Source organism: Cyanistes caeruleus, chromosome 13, assembly GCF_971803275.1.
Source record: "Cyanistes caeruleus chromosome 13, bCyaCae1.hap1.1, whole genome shotgun sequence".
NCBI classification, from domain to species: domain Eukaryota; kingdom Metazoa; phylum Chordata; class Aves; order Passeriformes; family Paridae; genus Cyanistes; species Cyanistes caeruleus.
In genome coordinates, this window is record NC_141713.1 from 5258179 (window position 1) to 5280127 (window position 21949).

At 41.0% G+C, this 21949-nt stretch overlaps 1 long non-coding RNA gene across 2 annotated transcripts; it reads right to left on the reverse strand.

Moving 5' to 3' along the window:
• Positions 1-8326: 8326 nt before the first annotated feature.
• LOC111934018 (uncharacterized) lies at positions 8327-18332 on the reverse strand. Of its 2 annotated transcripts, none has more exons than XR_002866964.2 (4): positions 18254-18332; positions 15101-15183; positions 9970-10049; positions 8327-8425 (listed from the first exon to the last, which is right to left on the reverse strand). It is a non-coding gene; the product is annotated as an uncharacterized LOC111934018 (long non-coding RNA). The 2 variants fall into 2 exon arrangements; XR_002866966.2 differs by having other exon boundaries at positions 18160-18332.
• Positions 18333-21949: the final 3617 nt, after the last annotated feature.

Consider the following 21949-nt stretch of genomic DNA (forward strand, 5'->3'; position numbering starts at 1 on the left):
TGCGCTGACCCAACAAATGAGGCCGGGGTATTCCTAAGACGCTCTTCATTTTTCACTGTGTGCTGTGCTCTGTGTTATTTCTCCATGGCATGCATAAAGGAAAAAAATGTGTCTTGTAAACATTGATCTACTTATTATTCTGCTTGTTTGGATAGCCTTAAAAATGGACATTTATCTACAGTTTAGGTGTCTTAAACACAGACTGGGTACGCAGACATAACACGAATGTGGTCGTACAGAGACTTTTTAAAGCACTCCTCTCCCCGTTTCCTAAACCAGATTTCACCTCCTCCAGGAGCCTGCAGTTTAGAGTAACTCCTTTGGGAACACAGATTTCTGAAAAGTCCAACCATGAAAAGCTACCTTTCTTAGGTGTTAACGGTTGAGGCCAACTGTTTTGCTTTTTCAAGGCTGGAAGTAGTAAACTGTAAGGACTTCAGGCAACATATATGTAATGACTGACAGCCGAAATATAGAGACATAAAGAAATGGGTGTCAGGGCTAATGCAGTTCTGCACATCTCCATCACACATTTCAGACACGGGCATTTTTCTTTTTCAGCCTCTGTGTTTTAAAACAAACCAGATTGGGGCCATTGCTGCCTGTAGATTATGGCCCTCGAAGTGATAAACATGCTGTTCCATTGCTATTTGCCCCATGAGATAAACATTTCTGATGGATTTTTCTGACAAAACTGAGAAACCTAATAATCGCAACGTCAGAAAAGAAGTGAAAACTGATTCAGTTTGATCCCCGAAGGACAGGAGAGAGAAAACAGCAATAGGAGATACAGCTCTGTAGGACTGAACTTGTCAAAGCTCTTTTAGACTGCTTTGAATAAGCACATCCGCTTGGTGTTATAAATAAAGGTTTCAGACGGTAATTTGCATGGATTAGGATTGTTAACGTTTATCAATTTCTGGGTTTTAAAGAACTCCCAAATTCTTGATAGGAGTAACTCTTTGTAGTGAAAGATTCATGGTGGGAGTGAAAAAAAATCCGATGAATTTCAAGCTACAGATGAGAGAAAGCAAAGCCATCCAGATCTAAACTGAGATACCATTAGTGGTTCCCATAAATCAAATCATGTTTATAGCAGGGATACAGTTGAATTACCATCTGGACTTTTTAACCTCAACATTTATTTCCGAACCCTCCTCCAATATTGAAAGTAAACTTAACCCTTCCTTTCATCTTCAGGACTTTGACCTGGTGCCAGTTCTTATTTTGAAGGAATGATCTGATTTTTGATGGGGACAGAATGTCACACGTGGCATGAGGTTGGAAGGACTGGGAGTTTCTTACAGAAGACAAAGTCGTAAAAGAAATAAAATACACTCAAGTCTTAAATGAGATCAGCTGAATAGAGGGTCAGTGGGAATGAAGTCAGGGGGAGGATAAAGAAAGGAGGGTTCATTTTAATTCAGGTAGAGGACACAGATGGGGTCCAAGGACAGTGTAGCAAAACATATAACAGTCAAAAGGAACTTCTATTCTCTCAGGATATGTGGGTTTACTGGGAGGTAGATGGGTGATGAAGAGCTGGATCCTGTTTTCATTGGTGTTAATAACAAAACTGTCATTGCCTTTAATAGAACATCCACCTACAGGTTTGAAAGTGAGAACTTTAACCCTTTGCTGACAAAAAAAAATCAAGTTCACATCAAGCAAGTTTTAAAATTTCAGGAAAAAAAATATCATGTTATCAAGGGTCCCAGATTTTTGGTGTGTGTGTGTTTGTGTGTGTGTTGGGGTTTTTTCTGCTTTTTTGGTTTTTTGTTTGTTTTTTTTTTTTTCCCTTCCTTTCAGTCTACCTCTGAACTTCCTGATTCAGTCAAGGAGCTGCCAAAGTAGTTAGCAAAGGATATTGTGCTATTTCCAGCTCAGGAAGTTGTAGACAGGTGGGGGTCAGTCCTTTTCCCAGGTAAAAAGTGACAGGACAAAAGGAAACAGCCTCAAAGTGCACCGGGGGAGGTTTAGATTGGATATTAGGAGAACTTTCTTCACTGAAAGGACAGCCAAGCTTTGGAACAGGCTGTCCAGGGAAGTGGTGGCCTCAACATTCCTGGAAGTACTCAAAAAAAGGGTAGAACTGAGATCTTCCAGTAACAGGTAACAGTGATCTCTATGAGGACAGCATGAGTGAAACCTCACTGCGTGTGCATAGGGCTGTGAGCTAAGCATTTGCACAAATACACACACATTTGCCACACAAGGTGACTATTGGGGCTTTGGCTGGCTGAAAGGATGAGATTCAAACAGGGAAACTCATCCTGGGATAATGTCACGTGCTGGGTGAGTCCTCTGCTGTCCCAGCCTTACATATCAAACATGATTTTTTCCTTTGAGGGCAGTTTCCCTGAAGAAAATAAATGTCTTCCCACCTCCTCTCCAAAGCTGTTTTTGTAAATGTCTTTGGTGTCATATGTTTCAAAGTGAGCTGAACTTTTTTTACTCAGTCCTTGTTAGACACAACCTCATATTTCACACCCTGGCTGGTGCCAGGATCCTCTTGGTCTATTGGCGACATTACTGCCATTTCCTATCTCTCTCCTTCCTGAATTTACCTAACCCAGAGCTCTGGCCTTTTGTTGAAATGATTTTCTGCCTTCCGGCCCTGCGTGCCGTGTGTCAGATTATGTGCAAAAGGTCTCAACCCACTTCCCCTGGGTTTAGACACAGGATGAGGAAATGAAGAGGAGTGAAGTTACTGATTTCATTTTGGAGGTCAGGGTGGGTCTTCTCAGGGTAGAACTGGAGTCTGAAGAGCAAATGCTCCCATTTGTTATCCATATTTTGTCAAACAAACAAGAAACCCCAACAATTATTCATGCTGCTGAGTCGGAAATTCTTCTCAAAACAGCTGACAAAAAAGAACAGGAGGACAATAGGTGGATGGTGAGATTATATATATACACTTATATATATAACCCAGACACAGACATCCAGTTTTGTTGGAAACAGTCTGAAGACACGAGGAGCAGTCTGACAATCGTCTCTGGACTGCCCAAGTGGGCAGGCTGCCTTGTCTGCTCAGAAATTCTCTGATAGAATTGCACAGTCTGATGATGTGTTAACCCATACTGGAAACCTGTAACATCAGAAGGGTGCCTGAAATCGTGCCAGGAGAATGTTTTCCAGTACTGGGGAATCCCAAAATTTGCCCTGTACGGGAGTGCACAGACTCCAAGGCAGCAGCCTGAAGCAAACATCAGTGCCAGCCTTGTCCTCCTCCCTTGGGGAGGGGATGTACCCTCACATGTGCTGCTGGAACTGGGAGCTGCTCAGAGCTGCTGAGGGCAGCCAGTCCATGTCATGGAGGAGGCACAGCACAGGCTGTGAGGCATCTCCCTCTCCTGATGGTTTGGGGAGCAGATCTTGGCTGCCTGGGTGAGCTGCAGACTGAGCAGATCCTCCTGCCCTCCTCCCCACCTGAGTGGCAGTGCCAGGCTGTCACTGTGCCCCATGCACAGACCTGGTGGCACTCCAGGAACGCAGACCCCAACCTGTGTGCCCCAAATCTGCCGGTTTCCTCACAGATCTGTGCCACAGCACTGGAGGGGGAGGAAAAACAAACAAAGAAGCAAACAGACGGAAAGGCAGAAATCCAAAAGCACTTCCTCTCCCTCCGCAGGTTGTTGGTTGTACCTAGACTCTGGCTGGTTTATGCATGCATTCAGAGTAAGTTCTCTGAGGAGTATCCTGCAGTCATTTCTCAGCGAGTGTGAACAAACTCATTAACAGCTCCTTTACTGGAATGATAAGTTGTTTCTTAATGAAGGGAAAAATAAATACCCTTGCTAACCCAGGCTCCATCACTAGAAGTCACACATCATTCTTAAAGACTCCTTATTTTCCACCAGAGACATTTGTGTACAGCCCTTAAACAAAATGAAAGAGCTTGTTTCTCTTTCTTAGACGCTCTTTTAGATGCTCAAATTGCACAGCATTTCTCAGATGCTTTCCAGAGTTTTATCCCAGATGTGAGCACCTTGTGCTCAATACAACAAAAAATAATGATCTCAAACACCACCCATTTTATGAAGGCCAGGCTTATAGCCCTTAAAACATGGGACCAGGGCCCAAGAGACTTGGGATCTATTCCAAGCTCTGCCATTGACCTGCTATGTAGTTTTACTTGTAAGGAAGTCACTTAAGCTCATTGTGTTTCAATGTGCCCATTTGTGAAATGGAGATAATAATGCCAGGCTCACAAGGGGGCTGTAAAGGTTAATTAAATAGAGTTTTTAGGTGATTTCCCTTCTTTGGATGAAAATCGTGACAGATGTATTGTTTATTAATGAAATTTGTGCAAAAATCACAACTGAATTTTTGCAGTGAAAAAATACATGGTGATTTTATTTGTGCATGTGAAAAATACCAGTGTAGCTTTTTTTTTTGTTTTTTTTTTCTCAAGCTATATTGATTCCATTTGAGCTTCAAAAATCTGGGAATGTTTTGCACATTTTTTTTTGGTCCATTTTGGCATGTAACTACATGATGATGCCTGTACTAGCAACTAGAACAGTTAGGGATCACCACGGGAAGAATTGTGAAAACAAACAGGCAAACAAAAAAAACCCCATAACATTTAAATAGTACTTCAGATGCTCACATGCTTCATGGTATAAAAATGCAAGGACATTCATGTCATGAGAATTTGTTAATACCTTTGTAATATTTGATGCTTAGTTGTATTCAAATGTAGAAGTTTGTTTTCTCTTTCATCCAGACTAATATTTGTGATTCCATGTTTAGAAATTGCATAGAATTCTAAAAAAGGAAATTATAATATACCCAGGAAGACAATAATAATAATAAACCCCATGTTTCTTATCCTTCCCAGGTTTCAGTGTTCACTTCAACTGGAACTGAACCAGCAATCAAGTAGTTTGATTGCATGATTTGATGCAGATTAGTCTCTGCAGGAGTGGATGGGCTATGCTCTGCCCCCCTACCCCTCATCTGTGAGGATGTGGGAACCCCTCTTAAGTCTGGTTACAACACAGAGTCACATCTTTTCAGACACTAAACCAGCTCCTATCCCTCATGCAAGTCACCTGGTGAGAATTTTTACTCTCATGTCATTTGAAGGAACACAGTGGATTATTATTTTTGTTACCCTTGGAGCCCTTGCATCACCCTCATGAAGGGACACCTCAAGAAACTGCAAGACAGCAAGAAATGTTAAGTCCAGCTTTTGTAAAACTTGCTTACATCAAAGCATGAGTTTGGGCTGAAGATTTAAATGCTTTCCCTCTCTCACTGAGCAAGGTGACCTACCCCATAACCAGAGAAATTCCAAATGAATAAGAGCTATTAAGTTATCTTGTCCACCTGCCCCCTTTGGTGCAAGATTGAGAGGGTGACAGGAGTTCTGGCAGTGGGCTGTGCACAACCCATGACAGAGGCTGCACACAAATATGAATCATGTTGTACTTAAAAGGCCCAAATGAGTTTACTGTGGGCTCCTTACCCTTCCTCATAGCTAGTGGGAAGGGGGTCCTGGACCTTAAACCTTTAGACAAAAATGGGATTGAATCAATCCCTGAAAACAATAGGTTTAACCCTATGAACTCCATTGCTCTATTCACTGCTGGTGCTTCTCATGCCATTTTTGCCACTGAGAGATTTCCCCAGGATGCTGTTTTTAAATGAAACAAAACCTACCCACTGTGTAAATCTAATATCAGTTTGTGGTTTCCCTCATTCAGACTTCTGGGATGGCTGAGCGAGTCTCAGATGTGAAATGGAGGGCTCTGTAACTGGAAAAGAAAACCTAAAAATACAAAGAAAAACCAGTGGTTTTGATAGCATCAAGGGAAACAGCATCTTAATTTCTATTAGATGAAGACTCCTTCTCATCCTCCTCTACCTATTTCCAGATGCATACATGGAGATACTCCATTTGCCCATTAGATGTTGCTGAATCAGGATTTCACATATGATTTCTGAGCATTCATTTTTTTGTCCTTTAAAAGATGCAGAATTAAAATTTTCACACTGAATGTGTGCTTGAATGGCTTTTCTGAGTACTTGAGTTGTGCCAGTGATGCTCAAGAACTTCAGCTGTGTGCTCAGCTGATCATCCTGGGGAGGAAAAAAATGAAGAAAACACAGAACCAACAAATCTGGTGCATTTTATTGAGTTCATAGAAAAGCTTGATAGAATGGTTTGGTTGGAAAGGGCCTCAACCATTTAGTTCCAACCCCCTGCTGTGGGCAGGGACACATTCCATCAGAGCAGATTGCTCAATGCTCCATCCAACCTGACCTTGCACACTTCCAGGGCTGGGGCACTCACAACCTCTCTGGGAATCCTGTGCCAGGGCCTCACCACCTTCACAGTAAAGTTATGGAGAGTCACATGGGCTTTAGCCTTTTGCACAGGTGAGGCCAAAATTCTGACTGCCTTTCACATATGCCTAGGGCACATGTGGTGCATGTATATATGTGGGGCATGTCGGTGCATGTAGATATGTATTACTGTAAACACCTTCTGTACTTCTGAAAAGAAGTTTACAGAGTTGCTGACATGATTTGCTCTGAGTCGAGATTTGCAGAGTGTCAGCTGGGAGAGCATTTTCCTTTGGAAATGAAACAGCACAAAATAAATGCATTTGGTCATTTCACTAAATTCTGGGATGTAAAGCAGGTTTCCTCAGCAAGAACGAGAAGAAGCTGTGCTCACTCTGGCAGCAAAGACTGAAAGAAAGTGGCAATCAGTCTTAGTGGGGTTTGAGCATGGTGCTTATTAATCTGAATTTACATTTCTTCAGTGGAAACAGGGTGTTTCTAAAGTGACCTGAATAACTGGGAGCTGACGGTTGCTGTGCTTACAGACCTCCAACACACTGCATGCAGGGAGAGTTTCCTTCCCAGTCTTTGACATTCTCTGTTCAGAAGATTTTTTATTTTAACCCCAGTCCTAATTGCCCTTCAGTATCAAAATTAATTGTGTTTTCTGCTAAAAGGCCAGCGCAGTTTAAGGTTACTCCAGGGTCCCAGCAGCCGATGCATCTTCTGTAAATGGCTTGATTGCTGTCTGTGGAGAGGAGTGCTGGGAGAGATTTGCTTGACCGAGGCTATACATTACAGTCCAATTAGTGTGAAGATCACTACATGAGTCTTTAACTTTATCTAGGAACTGTCGGAATCTCTAATGCTGAGAGCAGGGAGAGGAAGAAGGATGCAGAGCCCACCTGGGCAGCCACACGGAGACCACATCCCTTCCTGGCTGCCCTCACTGTCTCGCAGGCAGCAGAGGGAGCAGTTGGAGGATGGAAATACTCGGTGAGCTGCACTTCTCATCCTACAGGTACTTTTATCCCTTTTTTCCCCCTTTATTTCTTTGCTGCTTTACTGACATATTAGTGTATGGTTTTGATTTTGATATCTTTTTTTTTTTTTTTTTCTTTCTCTTCTTGAGACAGCTCATCTGAGGTCTGGATTCATTTAATATAACCTGAGGCAGTGGTCTGAAGTGGATGGGAATCTGCTAGCCCTGGGTATTCTGGGCTGACAGAGAAAGAACAACACATCCAGATATTAAATTAAATTCCCACAATGATCTTTAGAGAAGGTTTTCTCCCTGGCACTGTCCCTCTGTCCTACAGCCAGGTCTCCAAACTCAGGTGTTTCATTTAAGTATTCAAAAGTGAGCAAGAGTCAGATTTTTCATTGTTTCATGCAAGAACTCAGGAGCTCCTGTTCAGCTGAGGGTGAAATCAAGCAAAAATATAAGTCAGTAGCAGAAAAGGCCAATTCTAACATTAAATGCTCTTTGCAGATCATAGAGTAGATCTAGAAGAGAGCCAGTACTAGTTAACTTCTGTGAGCTACAATTACTCCTCTTTGGATCTGCAAGGATGAGTGGAGACTTAAAAATAAAATAATAACTGTGAATGGTCATCAGCTGTAACCATTTTGCCGTGGTTTTGAAATGACACATTAGCCACACACTGTGCAAACACTGGCACACAAACGTGCTGAAGGATGGGTCCAAAATATTCTTATCCATACAGTATTTTTCATACAAGTTCAGTCTTCAGATTAGATAATCTCAACCTATATGTTGTTGTGCATGATTGTTTCAAAAAAACCCTAATGAAACACCAGGTTCTGCCTTATCAGATCCATACAGAACATCTGGAAATAATTTTTGGTTGGTCTATGCCTCAAGTCATCAGGCTTCTTGTTTGCATATCTAGGCCTCATGTCTTCCAAAATATCTTCTAAAAGTAGCTGGAACAACCAGTATTAAACAACACTATTAAGGAATGTTGTAAAAGTTTGAAAGCTAATGAAAAGAAGAATGCCAAGTCCCTGACATTTTTCACATCTCCACCCTTTATTTTTCAGCTAGCTTTAAAGCTTAATGTCTTATTTTCTGAGTCAGTCTCCAAACCAGGCAATGAAGAGGCAGCTGCAAAAGTGGGAAAAACATGGGGAAAAAAAGTTGTTATTTGACACCATCTCACAGAAGTTCCAGAACAGTGAACTTTCTGTAACAGCTCCACTTCTCATTACAATCTCATTTGACACTGGAGCAATTATGACTAAAACAACACCACCAAAAAAATGTCTACATGATTATTTCAGCATTTGGGGGATTACAGAGCACCATAATATGTTAGACAGCACACGCCTCCTTTAATTCCTTTTTGTGCTGTGCTAAAGATATTAGTGTTAGTAACACAATGATGGCATCCATCAAACTGGATGGCTGCTCCTCTCCCTTCTGTGCACTGCAGAAATAGTTGTCTTCTCCTCCAGTATCTGGGACACAGCCACAGACCTCATCCCTTCCCCTTGTCCTGTTTCACCTGCTGGGTTCACATGCTTAGGATTCCACTCACCACCAGCTTTCCTACATGGTTCAGAACAGATCTTGTATCAGTGTGCAGCGGTGTGTTTGCACAACTCAGAGATAAGGGAGCCTCTCTCTCTCAGAGGCATTTTAGATTAAATAAAACTGGTAATGGGATCAGAGCCGAGTCTCTCATCCACTGTTCTAAAGGATCTTTAAAATGACACTGGATTGAGACTCCAACTGGCTCAAGAAGAATAGCCATACTGAACAGAAGTTTTTTCCCTGTGATCAACAAAGCTGTGGATTGATCAAGGTAGAAGCAAATAATGTTTAGATTAGAACAAAATTTACAAAGAAAATTACAAAAATCAAACATTTAAGAAGAAATAGTATTCATAGCATAATTATATAATAGGGTTTCTCACCACAGAATACTATGGGATGAATTAAAGGGGAAAAAAATATTGTCTTAGGGACAATAATGAGGTGGATATCTTGCTTTTCAGATACATGCAAACTGTATCTATTCAAATTCAAAAAAACCAGGTAATTCCTGCTATTTGGTTTTCCTATCCTTTACCCTCTTTACTGTTGTAAAATAAAATTAACTGCTATTAAAGACAGCAGAGAAACTCTTTTTCACAGCAATGTAAGATATTATTTCTGAGGGCCCAGGTTAGCAGGAATGTAAGGCTGCAAAAAAGAAAAAAAATCTCTTCTTGTAAGGGCCTTTCAGAGTTTACCACAAGTGGATTTTGGAAAATCCTGAACCAGCTAGTCTCTGATACAGGACAATGAAAATTGGGGCCTTTAGTATGATCTCTAGTATGTCATAAGAACACAAAAATAATTTAAAAATTGCTCTAATTTAATTCTTATTTGTGGCTGCAGCATTCCTAACCTCTCTGCCTTAACAGGGAGGTTGTAAGGCTTGCAAGGAATACAAAGGAAAATTCTGCATGTCAGAAAGTTATGAAACAAAGGCGAAGTGGAAATATAAAGTCAAAATGAAACCCTCCATCTTTCTGTCAAACTGAAACAATAAATAATAATGGCATCTTGCATTTATATAGTGGTTTTCATCCTGAAAGCCTGGAAAGCCCTTTGGAAACTTTACAAACTACTGTGGAGGAATAGGAATGATTTTATCCACTGACCTATTGAAGGCTCCCACTTCTGTAAACAGTTACAGTCTACAGCCACATTACATCTCAGTCTGGGACAGGTAGAGACTGATCTGGAGAGATATTGGATGGATCTGTAGTTAGTCAGAGTAAATCTTCAAAGTCCTGTGGGAATTTACACTGCTGACAGTTATTGTTTCTCATGATCAGGCAGTTGGTAAAGAAATAAAATTACAGGTAGATGAAATAGCTGCAAATCCTAGTCTGTGAAATATGGCAATAGCAGCCAGAGCTTTACAATTAAAATCCCTGGTAATTCATCAATCGTGGGATGGCAAACATACTCATTTTAAGGAGTCCAATCCTCTGTCCAGCCATTCCTCATTGTTATCATACAGCTGACATCCTTTCTTTCTTATTTTAATCTCTGTGTGTATATAGAAAAGGTGTTTTAAGAGCTAGTTGAAAGCAAAACAAACCTCTCAGATTTACGTCTCTGCCATGTTCAATTGTCAGGCAAAGCACGGAAGAAAATAAACCCAAAGAATGAGTAATTAGTAAGCTCAGGAAACTTGATTAAGCTTTCCATTTCTATCATATGTTTCACTTAAAAAAATCACACCAGATACTTGTGAAGTCTGTTGGATATTAAGAGATGGCATAGATTTCCAGATCCTCAATGGAGGAAAATTCTTGCTGATTTTCATGGTCTTTTTGTTCCAAGAAGGATCACATAATTTTGGCTCTTGAATAATATTTCTATAACAAGCAGTCGGCTCAGGAATTCCCTGTATGTGAATGTATTTTTCTATCAGCTGGTGCAATGTATTTCTGCACTGGAACACCATTCTGAAAGCATCCAGCCAGCACCTCCTAATGGTGGCAGCAAAAGGAAGAGGAATGAAACAGGAAAAACAGTTCCAACAGAGTAAGAAATTGCCTTCAGATTTGTGTGTCTTCATTTCACTGGCCTGTGGCAGGCAGTTTTGAGCGGCTCACATGTTATGGGTGTGAGTCCTGCCTAAGCTTGACCTCACATCCTCATTGGATTTCAAAGAATACACTGGAATTTGACTGGAATTTGGATGATTGTTCTGCTTTCCCAGTTTCTGTCATCCCCCACATTCAGCAGCCAGAGGAGTATTTGGAAAGTTCCTCTCTTCCCTTTCCAACCCCATCCTTGTTGGTCTGTGTGCCCTGAGTCCAGATTTTTGAGGTGTCCAGCCAAACTGATGCTTCTCAACACTGCCAAGGTGAACAAGTGGGACCACAGCACCTGGTCTGGAACCTTTTTTACCCAGTGCTCTCCTGGCTGATGTGTTTGGGCAGATGGGGAAAAGGAGAAGGAACATGAACCACCCTAAGTAATGACCAGAGCAATGATTAAACATGATAAAGCCCTAAGAATCAACCTCTCCTATCAACAGCTGGCAGAAGAGCAGCATAAAGACTGTGCAACTCAAGAAGGAAATGTTGAACCAAAGGCAGTTCCCCAGACTTCAGCTGAGAAATAGTTCTCTCCTCTCTGGGGAATTTAGCACCAAATGAAGGCGAGACAGGGACAGTGTGTCTGCATTTATTTAAGCTGTTCTCTCTACTAAGTAAGAATAGGAAATTGTGGAAAAAGTCTGGAGGCTTCTCAATATCAGTGGTTTTTTTAGACTATTAGGAATGTATTTTTATGCCCTCTAAGTTTTTCTCAAATCAGAGTATTCTCTTGAGAGACTGGAAACTTCAAATCAGAGCTGAAAACTCAATCTCTGGATCAGTAATTCCCATTTACATCATGAAACACTCAAGAAAAAGCCTGATAGCTACATTTTGTTACAAACATGAGCTATTTAGGCATCCTGATTGACAACCTAAATTTTACACATTAAATGATGGGATCTCTGGCTTCACAAAAGTATTCTTCCAGATGGTAGAAACAGTGTTAAGTATTGTGGGAAAAAAAACCCCCAAAAATCTCGATGTCAAACCAGTCATTTCAAGGTTATGTGCCATTAATTTGAATCTCATTGGTGGTGTTAGTTGTCTTCCAGGTGGTTACTGGGGAAGCTTGGGTAGTTCAGTACACAAAAGCTAGTTTTCTGGTGGAATATAGGTTGATATGTTCAAAGGCACTCAGGGTTGCCATAGGACAAACTTTTGTTAAAAGTAAGTGAACGTCAGATGCTTACTTCTTCACGCTTCTGAAAACCTCCTGCTGTTTTTGCTTCTTGAACATGAGAAGAAGGTTGTCCAGAGCAGCTATTACGGGCTACTTATATCAAATCCTTCATATTGCTGGTGACTGGGAGCCCCCAAGAGTTCTTGTCCCACATTTTGCCTGGCAATTAAATAGGCCGAGATATAATTTGCGCCCCATATTCTCAGAGTTGAAGGCAGTAGGTTTCTTCATTTTTAGCCTAACTCTTCTGTCACCTTCACCAGTTTCACATTATTTATGTTAACTCCATGGCCTAGGGGTGGGAGGGAGAGGGGAATTATTCCTAATTTACTGAAAGTGAGAGAAGAATCAGTCACTTCTTTCTTTAAATTTCTGTGGAGGATTGTTAATCAAAGTTAAAACAAATCTGTGTTCCAACGCAGAGGTGGGCGAGGAAATGTGTGCCTAACACATATGCACTTTGGGGCTCCTGCAGAAGGAAACAGAGTTCTGGAAACTGTTGTGAGAAAAACATTACAGACACCAGACTCGATGCTATGCCACGGACTGGAAATGAGGCTTCAGACAATCTCCAGCTATGTTTGAACCCACTTGAAGCCTTGCGCTTTATTCTCCAACCTGCGATGCACGACGTAAATTATCTCCCTTTCTTATTTGCCTCACGTTTGAGAAGAGCCTGGCTTGGAGCAGGACAATGACTTAAAGTGAGAGCCAGGCAGAGAATACATCAGGAATTCGACCTGCAGGCCTATGAAATGCAGTGTCATCATAACCCAAAGGGCGTATCATTAGTCACTGAAGGAAGGAAGTGCAAGCATGCCCGGAGAAATCGATAGAAGGTCCTTGTCTAGTAACATGAAGAGAACAGCACCAATGTTTATGTCTTTGCCCTTCACATACTTTGCTCTTCCTTCCTCTCCAGTCATCTTTTCACTTTATCCAGAATTTCATTTTCCTGATTCCCGAGTACAAAAGGACGACCGTAGCAACCAAGACTCAGGCTGAAATCCAGTCTTTTCTCAGAAAAAATAATTTTTTTAAAAAAATTGTCCATCAGGCCCAGTGTTTCTGTATGGTGGTTATCTGATTTGGCTCCTGCTAACTAAAAACATATGCAACTGGTTATCTCCATCAACACAGTTTAATTCAGATCTGGTCCGTATTAGTGTGTTTTTCTGCAACTGATGTCTCTTAGTGCCATGGGTGAACTGTTACTGTTAAAATCATGTTTAAATATGAAGATCAAACAAATGGTCCAAAGGTTTCTAGCATCTAAAGATTCATTAAGCAATACAAAAATACTTTGCCGTGTTTTAGTTAAATGTTATAACCCTTCCCCAAAATATCATGCTTTCAATAAATACTTAGCCATCTTTTAATTAAATGTATTGACTCTTCTCTAAAATATTATGCTTCCAATAACTGAGGACCCAGATTAATAATGTATTTTAGTGTTTTTCTAGAATATTAGGTAGTAATTAAAAATTGTCAAGGCTCCTTTTAATTCCATAATCCTGCACTTGACCCATTCTTTTTTTATGCCTCAGATTGCCAATCCATAAAATGAGCAAAACAGTAGTAATGTGCATCCCAGGGAAGGTACAAAGCACCACTCATTACTGTCAGGAAAATGCTCTGAAATTATTCAGCTGTATTCATAGCAAAAACCCAACGAATTAACAAAATATGTTCAGGCAATGCACATTTGTCGGCTTCCATGAGAAAACTGTGAAGTGTTATGAATAATGTGGCTCGTTGGTGGCTGTTTGCTCTAACAATCCTGATTTGTATGTTACAGGAAGGCAGAGGAATCTTTCCATGCTTAGTTTGACCCTTCCTCACACTGCCCCTGATTTCTTTATTTTCTGGCCCTTGACAGCAGTACAAAATGCACATCAAGGACAAGAATAACTTTTTAGACTAAGATAACATTTTTATTATTAGAAGAGGTTAGGGCGTGCCTGAAAGGGCAGGAGGTAAATCTGCTGAACAGTCTAAAAGCTTTATTTATGGAAATGTCCTTTTTAAAAAGAGGGGAAAGGAGGAATATTACTAATAACATCAAAAACTCTCCAAGATCTGAAATCAGCCAAGCTGTACATGAGCCTATACATGCATACACACTTCAGAACAAACTTTTTTTAGTATACAGACCTCTGACCCTGGACCACTTTTCCAGCTAGATCAAGTCAGCTTAAGTATACGAAATTTGATGGAATTAACACCAGTTTACCACAGCTGAGGGCTGTGGCAGAGTCTCATTATTCCATAAGCAAAATCAGAAGTATCTTATACAATACTGAACAGAGTTGTCTCCTACAGGAAGAAGCAAAGTATCTTTTTTGACATGTTTAAGAGCTTCTGGCACATCTGTCTCTCTAGTCCTTTACCCAATGACCCACTTGCCAGGAGAAAACTCTGAAATCAACCTTTGCAGGGTCAGCTGAACTCCTCAGAGTTTCCTGAAGGAAATCACAGTCTGAAGGAAATCAAGAATCCTCTCAGCTGTTCTCAAGAAATTAAAAAAATAAATAAATAAATACCCAAACACAACACTCTGAGCCTTCTTGTATGATTTAGGAACCAACATATCTGTTTCCCCCTCCACCAGTTTTTAGTCAGTTGAGCACTTAACCTCAATCTGCTAACCAGCTTTGTGAGAATTCTCACAGTTTGTGTGACTTGGCCCCTTGTAGGAGAGAATACAGGCTGCTCAGTCCTATTCCCTGGTGGTTTCTGAGAATATGACTGCTGTCCTATCAAAGCACAAACTGTATGGAAATGCAGAACTGGCTGCTGTTTTTGGAGGATATGAGTGCTCTATGTGGAGGCTGAGAGAACAACACAGGTAAACAAAACAAAATCTCCCCCTGAACACCTTCATATAAGCCAGATTTAGTCTGCTCCTCAGAGGCTGCTCCCACATCCAGGAGTGGATCTGGCACCTAAAGGGAGAGAAGAGTTGAAATTCTAAATATTGGGATGGTCCCTCACCTGCATGTGTCCAAAAGGAGAGTGAATTTAGGATCAGGAAATCTGAACTTCTTCCATATCTAAGGGGATTCAATTGCTGACAGCTGAAAAAGCCAAATTAATAAATAAACAAGGCATCATTTGAGATGGGCTTTTTTTCATCACATTTTATAGGCACATAAAAATATTATAGTAAAATATAACATTTCTCTCACAACAGAGAGCTTGGGCTGTCTCCTTTAAATATACACTTCAAACACACTGGGAGCTTTGCACTGTTGAAATATAATTTTATTTGAATAATAATATTATTTTTTATCACAGATATGCCACCATGGCTTATTTTTAACATAGTGATGTCACCCTAACAGTGAGATCAGTTTGCAGAACATCCTACTGAGGAGAAGAGGTGAACTTGCTACATAATAAATAGAATAATTCAAACCCTTTAAACACTATTATAGAAATGCAAAACAGAGATGCTGTTTGACACCTGCAGGACAGGGACAATGCACTTTTATAAAAATAAAAAAAAAAAATACTCCTAAGTGTACCTCACTTAGGAGAAGAAATTCATTATTCTAGTGAATGCTAAATTTCTGGTGGATATATGAACTATGTATATGTGTCCTTTCTGCAGCCAGCCAGCCCTTTAGTGACAACAATGCCATAAATCTCCTATTTGAAAAAGATCTTCATGCTGATTGAAAATATGGAGCAAAAAATTCAACTAGAATAACACATATTGCCCACATACAAGGTATCTCCCACTTTTAAATGTCAGTTTTATTAATAATTTGAATTTATGATGACATTTTAGGCATACTATAAAAACATTAACATATGTTGGGTTTGCCCCAAAATAATTGCAGCTGGAAAGACAAATAATGAATAAATTAACTGTTAAATCTGGTTGACCCCTGGATTTTTCAGTTTTTCAGCAAGTCCAAAAAACACAAGTGTTTTATGGAGATGAAAATGTCTTTTAAGGATGTATTTCCAGCATGTCGAAAGAAAACAAAACCATTTCAAATCAAATAATAAGTTTCTGTAGACAGACACTGAACCAGGTTCCAGTTGTGGCTTTAGCATATTTTAGTGGTTTGCACTGAAAAAAAAAAAAAGAAAAAAAGAAAGAAAAACAGGGACATGTCATCTGTGAAAGATTAATATTGGAATAATCTACTAAATACTTGAGATGGGTTTCAGGCATGAATGACCGAGCCAAGCAGAGACAAATTCTTCACATCTCTTTTTTTGGTTCTCCTTTCAAGAGCTCCTGCTAATGTTTCTCCAACCCTGCTATCAGTGGAAAAAAGGGGGAGACCCCCATAGCCAAGTGATGAGGCTGCTCTGAAACTCACAGTTCAATGTTATTTGTTTGGTTGGGGGCTCTTTCTTTTTCTTTTAATAAACTATCCCCCAAAGCCTATCTACCTAACGAGTATTATCTGCTTAATTTCCTGCAGGCTTCGATGCAGAAGCAGGTCAGTTGGTTTAATTATCAGCTATGGAGACGTGAAGGAACTTGAAATTCAATTGAAATATACAACGGCTTTTTTTCCCCTGGATTCCTTTGCATTAGCAAAAATACCTGTTCAAAGCACAGATTGACTCAGCTGGGACTTAGAGGAAGATAAGATTGTGTGGCAGCAAAGTCATAATGCTATTATTGTCCAGTGGACAGAGTGTATTTCCACGGTGATTAGTGATGGCTAGTACAGTGAAATGCTATACAGGGGGAAGCAGGCAGGCGTTTACCTCCCGACTATCAATTCTCTTTTTGGGTTTAAAATGTACTACTACTCCCTCTATCTATATCACGCTGTCCATTAAGTGCCAGACAGACCCAGAAATGCCTTATGAATTTTGGAGTCCTAAATCCATATGACACCATTCAGCCAATGGACTCTTCCTCGCCGTGACAGAAAGGCACGCAACACTTCCTCCAGTGATTGGATCCCTTGCTGGGAGTTTTTTGGCACAGGAGGGAAATGCTTTTTCTTTTAGAATAGGCTTTTTCTGTGTCCTAGATAAAGTGTGAGGAAGGCTAAATAAGCAATAGTAGGTTGCCATGCCTTCCAAGTTCATGTCGTTTCTTTTTTTTTCCCCCTTTTTTCTTCTGTATAATTCTGGGAGTTAGTATTGGCAAGTCTTTATTCAGAGATAGGCATGTAGAGGGAGCATTCAGAAGGAAGGAAATCCAATTAATTTTGTTAGAAATCCAATAGTCTCCCAGTGAACACAGACTTCCACCACAAATCTGCAAGTTTATAGAGCCGTTAAGGTACTTGGAGCATCCACTCGACTGAAAGACAGAGGTTGGGCTCAGTGTGGATAGAGTGATATCTGTAATATCCCATAGAAATCCATTGAGAACACTTAGGAAAGCACAATATCCTTTAAATGTAACCTTGATAATGAAAGGAAAGGGCTCCTGTTCCTAAATAAAAAACAACAAGCCCCGACAGGTCAGAATTGATACCAGCATTTGTTGCTTCCTGAAACTCCTGCCGTGCACTGAATGCTGCAAAAGTGTCTATTATTTTTAACTGTTGGATTATTGTCCATCTTTAAGGATGGGGAAATTTTAGGAGCACAATTAATAAGAATAATAAAAGGAAAAAAAGGCTAGTTTTATATCAGACCTCTAGATAAAATACCTAAGGGGCAGGGGTGAGCAGACAAAAGAAGCCAAGAGAAAAAAGCAGGTACGGGAGGCTGGTTTTGGAGAGAGCAGTTCAGAAACCCCTGAACCAAGGGTTCTTTATATATAGCACCACATTGAGTGACAAAATGGTAGCTGTCATAATGTGCCAGTTAACATGTCCAATATGAGCCGATCGTTTAGCGTCCCCTGGGATTAGAAGACAGAAACATGACAAAGAACAAAGAACTCGGATCAATAATGCTTGGGGAAATAAGACAGAGAAGGTTATTTACTCTGCATTGATCCGTTGCTGCAGTCGCGTAAACTTGGCCTGTTTTTCTTTTGTTAACCTTTAAGCTTGAGTATACTCACAAGCAACTAGGGAACCAACTAACAGGTGTAGATTAAGGATCGAAGGAGGTCATCGTACCTCTGTCACCACTAGGCACCCATGTAACAACATCCCTGAAGAAATTTAAACATCAATAGCTATAATAAGGGCAAATTTATCAAGCTTGGCCTACTTTTGCTGGGAGTCTGGCTGTGTCCAGTCAGTTTGCCCTTGCTAAAGCTCAATTGATTTGGACATTCTTTTACTAGAGTTGATTATCAATTGTGACACAACAAATTTGTTAGCTTCCAAAGCACTGGAGTTGTTGTTGCCATTGGAGTCTCTGAAGTGAAAACACCTGGCCATGCTTAAGTTTTACTCTTGCTGAGGAGAAATAAAAAAACTAAAAAAAAAAAACTAAAAAAAAAAAAAAAAAAAAAAAAAAAGACTAGACAAGGGGAAGAAGAGAAAATCAGAGAAGCCCTTTGGTGATCTCTCTGTAGATGCTGGTTGCATTGGAGATACCTGTGCTGTGCAGCTGGAACATCTGGATTGTCTTTTTTGGAAAATTAGGAGCATGAGGAAATATCAACCTGAAGGAAACTGTTTGCATCAGGAAAAGTCCAGACAGCTGTTAGCTATTCATTTTTTATGTTTTATGATTTGTCACCTAAGTCATATGGAATCATTCCTGCTCCCTCTGTGGATGACAGACTCTTGAAACCAAGCAGTAATGAATCCCGTATGATGGGCAGCAATATTCTTTAAGCATGACTATTCAAAAGGAATAATCATTCTTGCCGAGCTCCATGGAACTTGTTAAATGTGAAAATCCATCCACTGATGCTCAGGAGCTGCAGTTAATTAGGCTAAGTGGATATTTTGTGTAGAAACATGTTGGGATGGAATTTGTTTGTTTAAAATACTGACCTTTTCTTTCCCAGTTTAATAGTAAACGTTTTATGTTGTGCCAATAGTATTAGCAGTACATTAAAAATGTAATTCTGGAAATATTTATCTTATTTAGTTTACTTCAAAACCAAAAGGATGATTATAACACTATAAAATTATACCAGATTTTCTATTTTTCTGGATCAAAGTATATGCTGTTTGTCATGCTATATAACATTTTGATTGACATGTGTATCATAGAAAAAAACAAACAAATTCTATAAAAGGAAAAGACCTTATAATTAAAAATTCAAACCCACTTAAAAAAATCTGAAAGGAAAAATGTAATAATATATGCTAGTCTTTCTAGAACAGACATTTTGCCCAGAATTTTGGGACTGAAGCAGTGGTCTACCTGTAGCATTTACTTTAATATTCTGGCTTTTGATAAACATTTTAAAACACCTCTGCAGCATGAACACCCATATATTTCCAGTGCAAGGGCACAAAATCAGTTCACCATGAACACAGACACCTGAAAATGAGTTGCATTAGTTGTTTTGCTGATCAGCACCCACTGCTGCCTGATAGTTTAGGTGAATAAACTTATGGGCATGGCTCTGCTCCTCATCCCTGTAGCACTTTTGGTCACTGATGGCACTCAGGCATTGACTGGTAAAGCTATGGCTCAGCTCAGATTTTTACAACAGATTCTAGAAAGTAACTCCCTACTTCACACTTCCCATTGCAGCTGGATTTCCCACAGCAGTCAGAGATGCACTTCTTTGGGATAACCTTCCTCCCATTAATGTGGCAATTGGAAAACTCTGGATTTAATTGAAGGCGTGTTGCGTGTTTCTTTTTGTTTATCTATAATTATGTGGCACAAAGAATGAAACTACTGACAAAGGAAATCAGATCCTGCTTCCCTCCTAGGGAATGGGAATCTGTTGTTTGCATCTCTTGCCATGCAAAGTTTCAGCTTGTGACCCTTGCCCCATCACCTGTAAAAGTGTCACCACACTTTCTAAGAGCATTTAAGGTATTTAAGATCATGGGAGGGAGAAGGCAGCAGCTTTTAGGGCATCAGAAATGACAGTAATGTGCACTGGAACTGTCTGCACAAACAGTGTGCGCTGAGGCAGTTGTATTAGATCAATCTGTGCCAGAAGAGAAGCCACTGGCAGTTTATTTCTGTGTTGGAGAATGAGCTGCAAAGTGCACAGTCCTCCATAGGATAAATGGAGAGCAGCTCGGTTTGGTCCTCACCAGAAGTTCCTACCAGGCAGTGGCTGTTCAGAGCTCAATGTGAAATGAGTTAGGGCTCTCTCAGCCCTGCCAGGACAATAAAAAACAGCACCCCGGTTAGCAATAATCAGCATCCTTGGCCGAGGGTCTATGGATTGAGTGAGCATGGAGAATGAATTACCCTCTCTCCACAAGATGTGGTCCCTCCAGGTCAGGGCTCAGGTGAGAGGAAAAAAGTATTATGGAGCTGCTTTGATTTACAGCTGAGGAACTGGTCTTAATGGCTCAGTGGGGCTTTGAAGGTGCACTGGGAGCCTGGGGAGCAGACCTGCCTTGTGCAGAGACAGAGCCCATCCCATGGACATTTCAAGGGGGCCTAGAGCCCACTCTTCATCCTGTTCCTTGTGCCATGGGCCCTGTGGGGAGGGTGGTATCGTGACACAGGACCTTGTCCCCCTCCCAGGCACACTGCAGCCGTGCACAGTCCTCCTTCTGCAGCTCTGACGTTCCCAAACCCTCCTGTGATACTGCAGAGCACTGAACATTCAGAGGGCTGAAACATTGCCCAGGACTAAACAGGGCAAAAGTTGGGCTACTCCAAGGAAACTGCGGTGGACTGCTCCAAAATAACATGGACTCAATGAGCAGAGCTGGAAATGACATCGGACCAGGTCTTCTCCTAACCAACATGGAAAAGTTCATTATGAGAATAGCAAGACTGGAAGAGAAATTTTTTTTTTAAAAAAAAGAAAGGAGGGAGGGAGTAGCACACAAACAATGCTGAAAGGCATATGCAAAAAAGCCCTAATCCACCTTTGGAAAGCACTTAATCCCGAGCATGAGCGTAAGCAAATTAAGCCTTTCGAACTCGGCTGCGGAGCCAAAAACCCAAGGCAGATGACGGTGCACTAAGACACCACGTTTCCTGCTTGCATGCTTATGCTAGCATGCTTTCCTCACCCAGAGGCCTTGTCCAGCCTGACCTGTTCCCTTGTACTGGCCAGTTGGCCGCTTGGCTCCTCTCCCAGTAGCCAGCGCTCTCCAAGCGTGACATCGATCATTGCTGTAGTAAGGAAGATGGCACTTACCTGATGGGGTAGGCGGAAGCTCCCTCTCTTACCATATGCTGGGAATTGTCAGTGGCTGCTTGAAGCCAAGGCTGGCTTTTTCTCCTGCCAGGAAACAGGCCTTTTCCAAAGCCTGCCAAAAAGGAGGGGGGGGAAAAAAAAAGAAAAAAAAAAGGAATTTTTTTTTTTTTTTTTTTTTGCATATTACGTTTCACACTGAGCAGTTTTATAGCAGGCTGGGCAGCACTGGGAATTAGGGATCACAGCTTCCTTTGGTGCTGGGGACAGACAGCAGACAGTGAAATAAGAGGCACTACAATGGGTAAGGGGAAAAAAAAAAATAAGGAAATACAAAAGAAAGTGTTTATATTGATTCTCTCCAGAAATACAAGATCTGCCACAGCCAAGCAGACTACTGAGTCATCAAAGGCAGCATCCTGACTCCAGGGTGCTTCAGAGGAAGAGGAGGGGAGGAGGCATGCTGCCAGCTGTTCCACGTCCTTTGGAGAGAATCACTTTCCGGATCCCAGCCCAGCCATGTCCTGGCACACAGCACTTGACTCCTGCATAACCTTTCTCAGCTCCACAGACCCCATCCATTTCCCTTCTCACTTTTCAGGCTGGGGAAAGCCTGGTGCCCACATGTGTTTGCACCATGGTCCCAGCCACACTGAGGGTAGGAC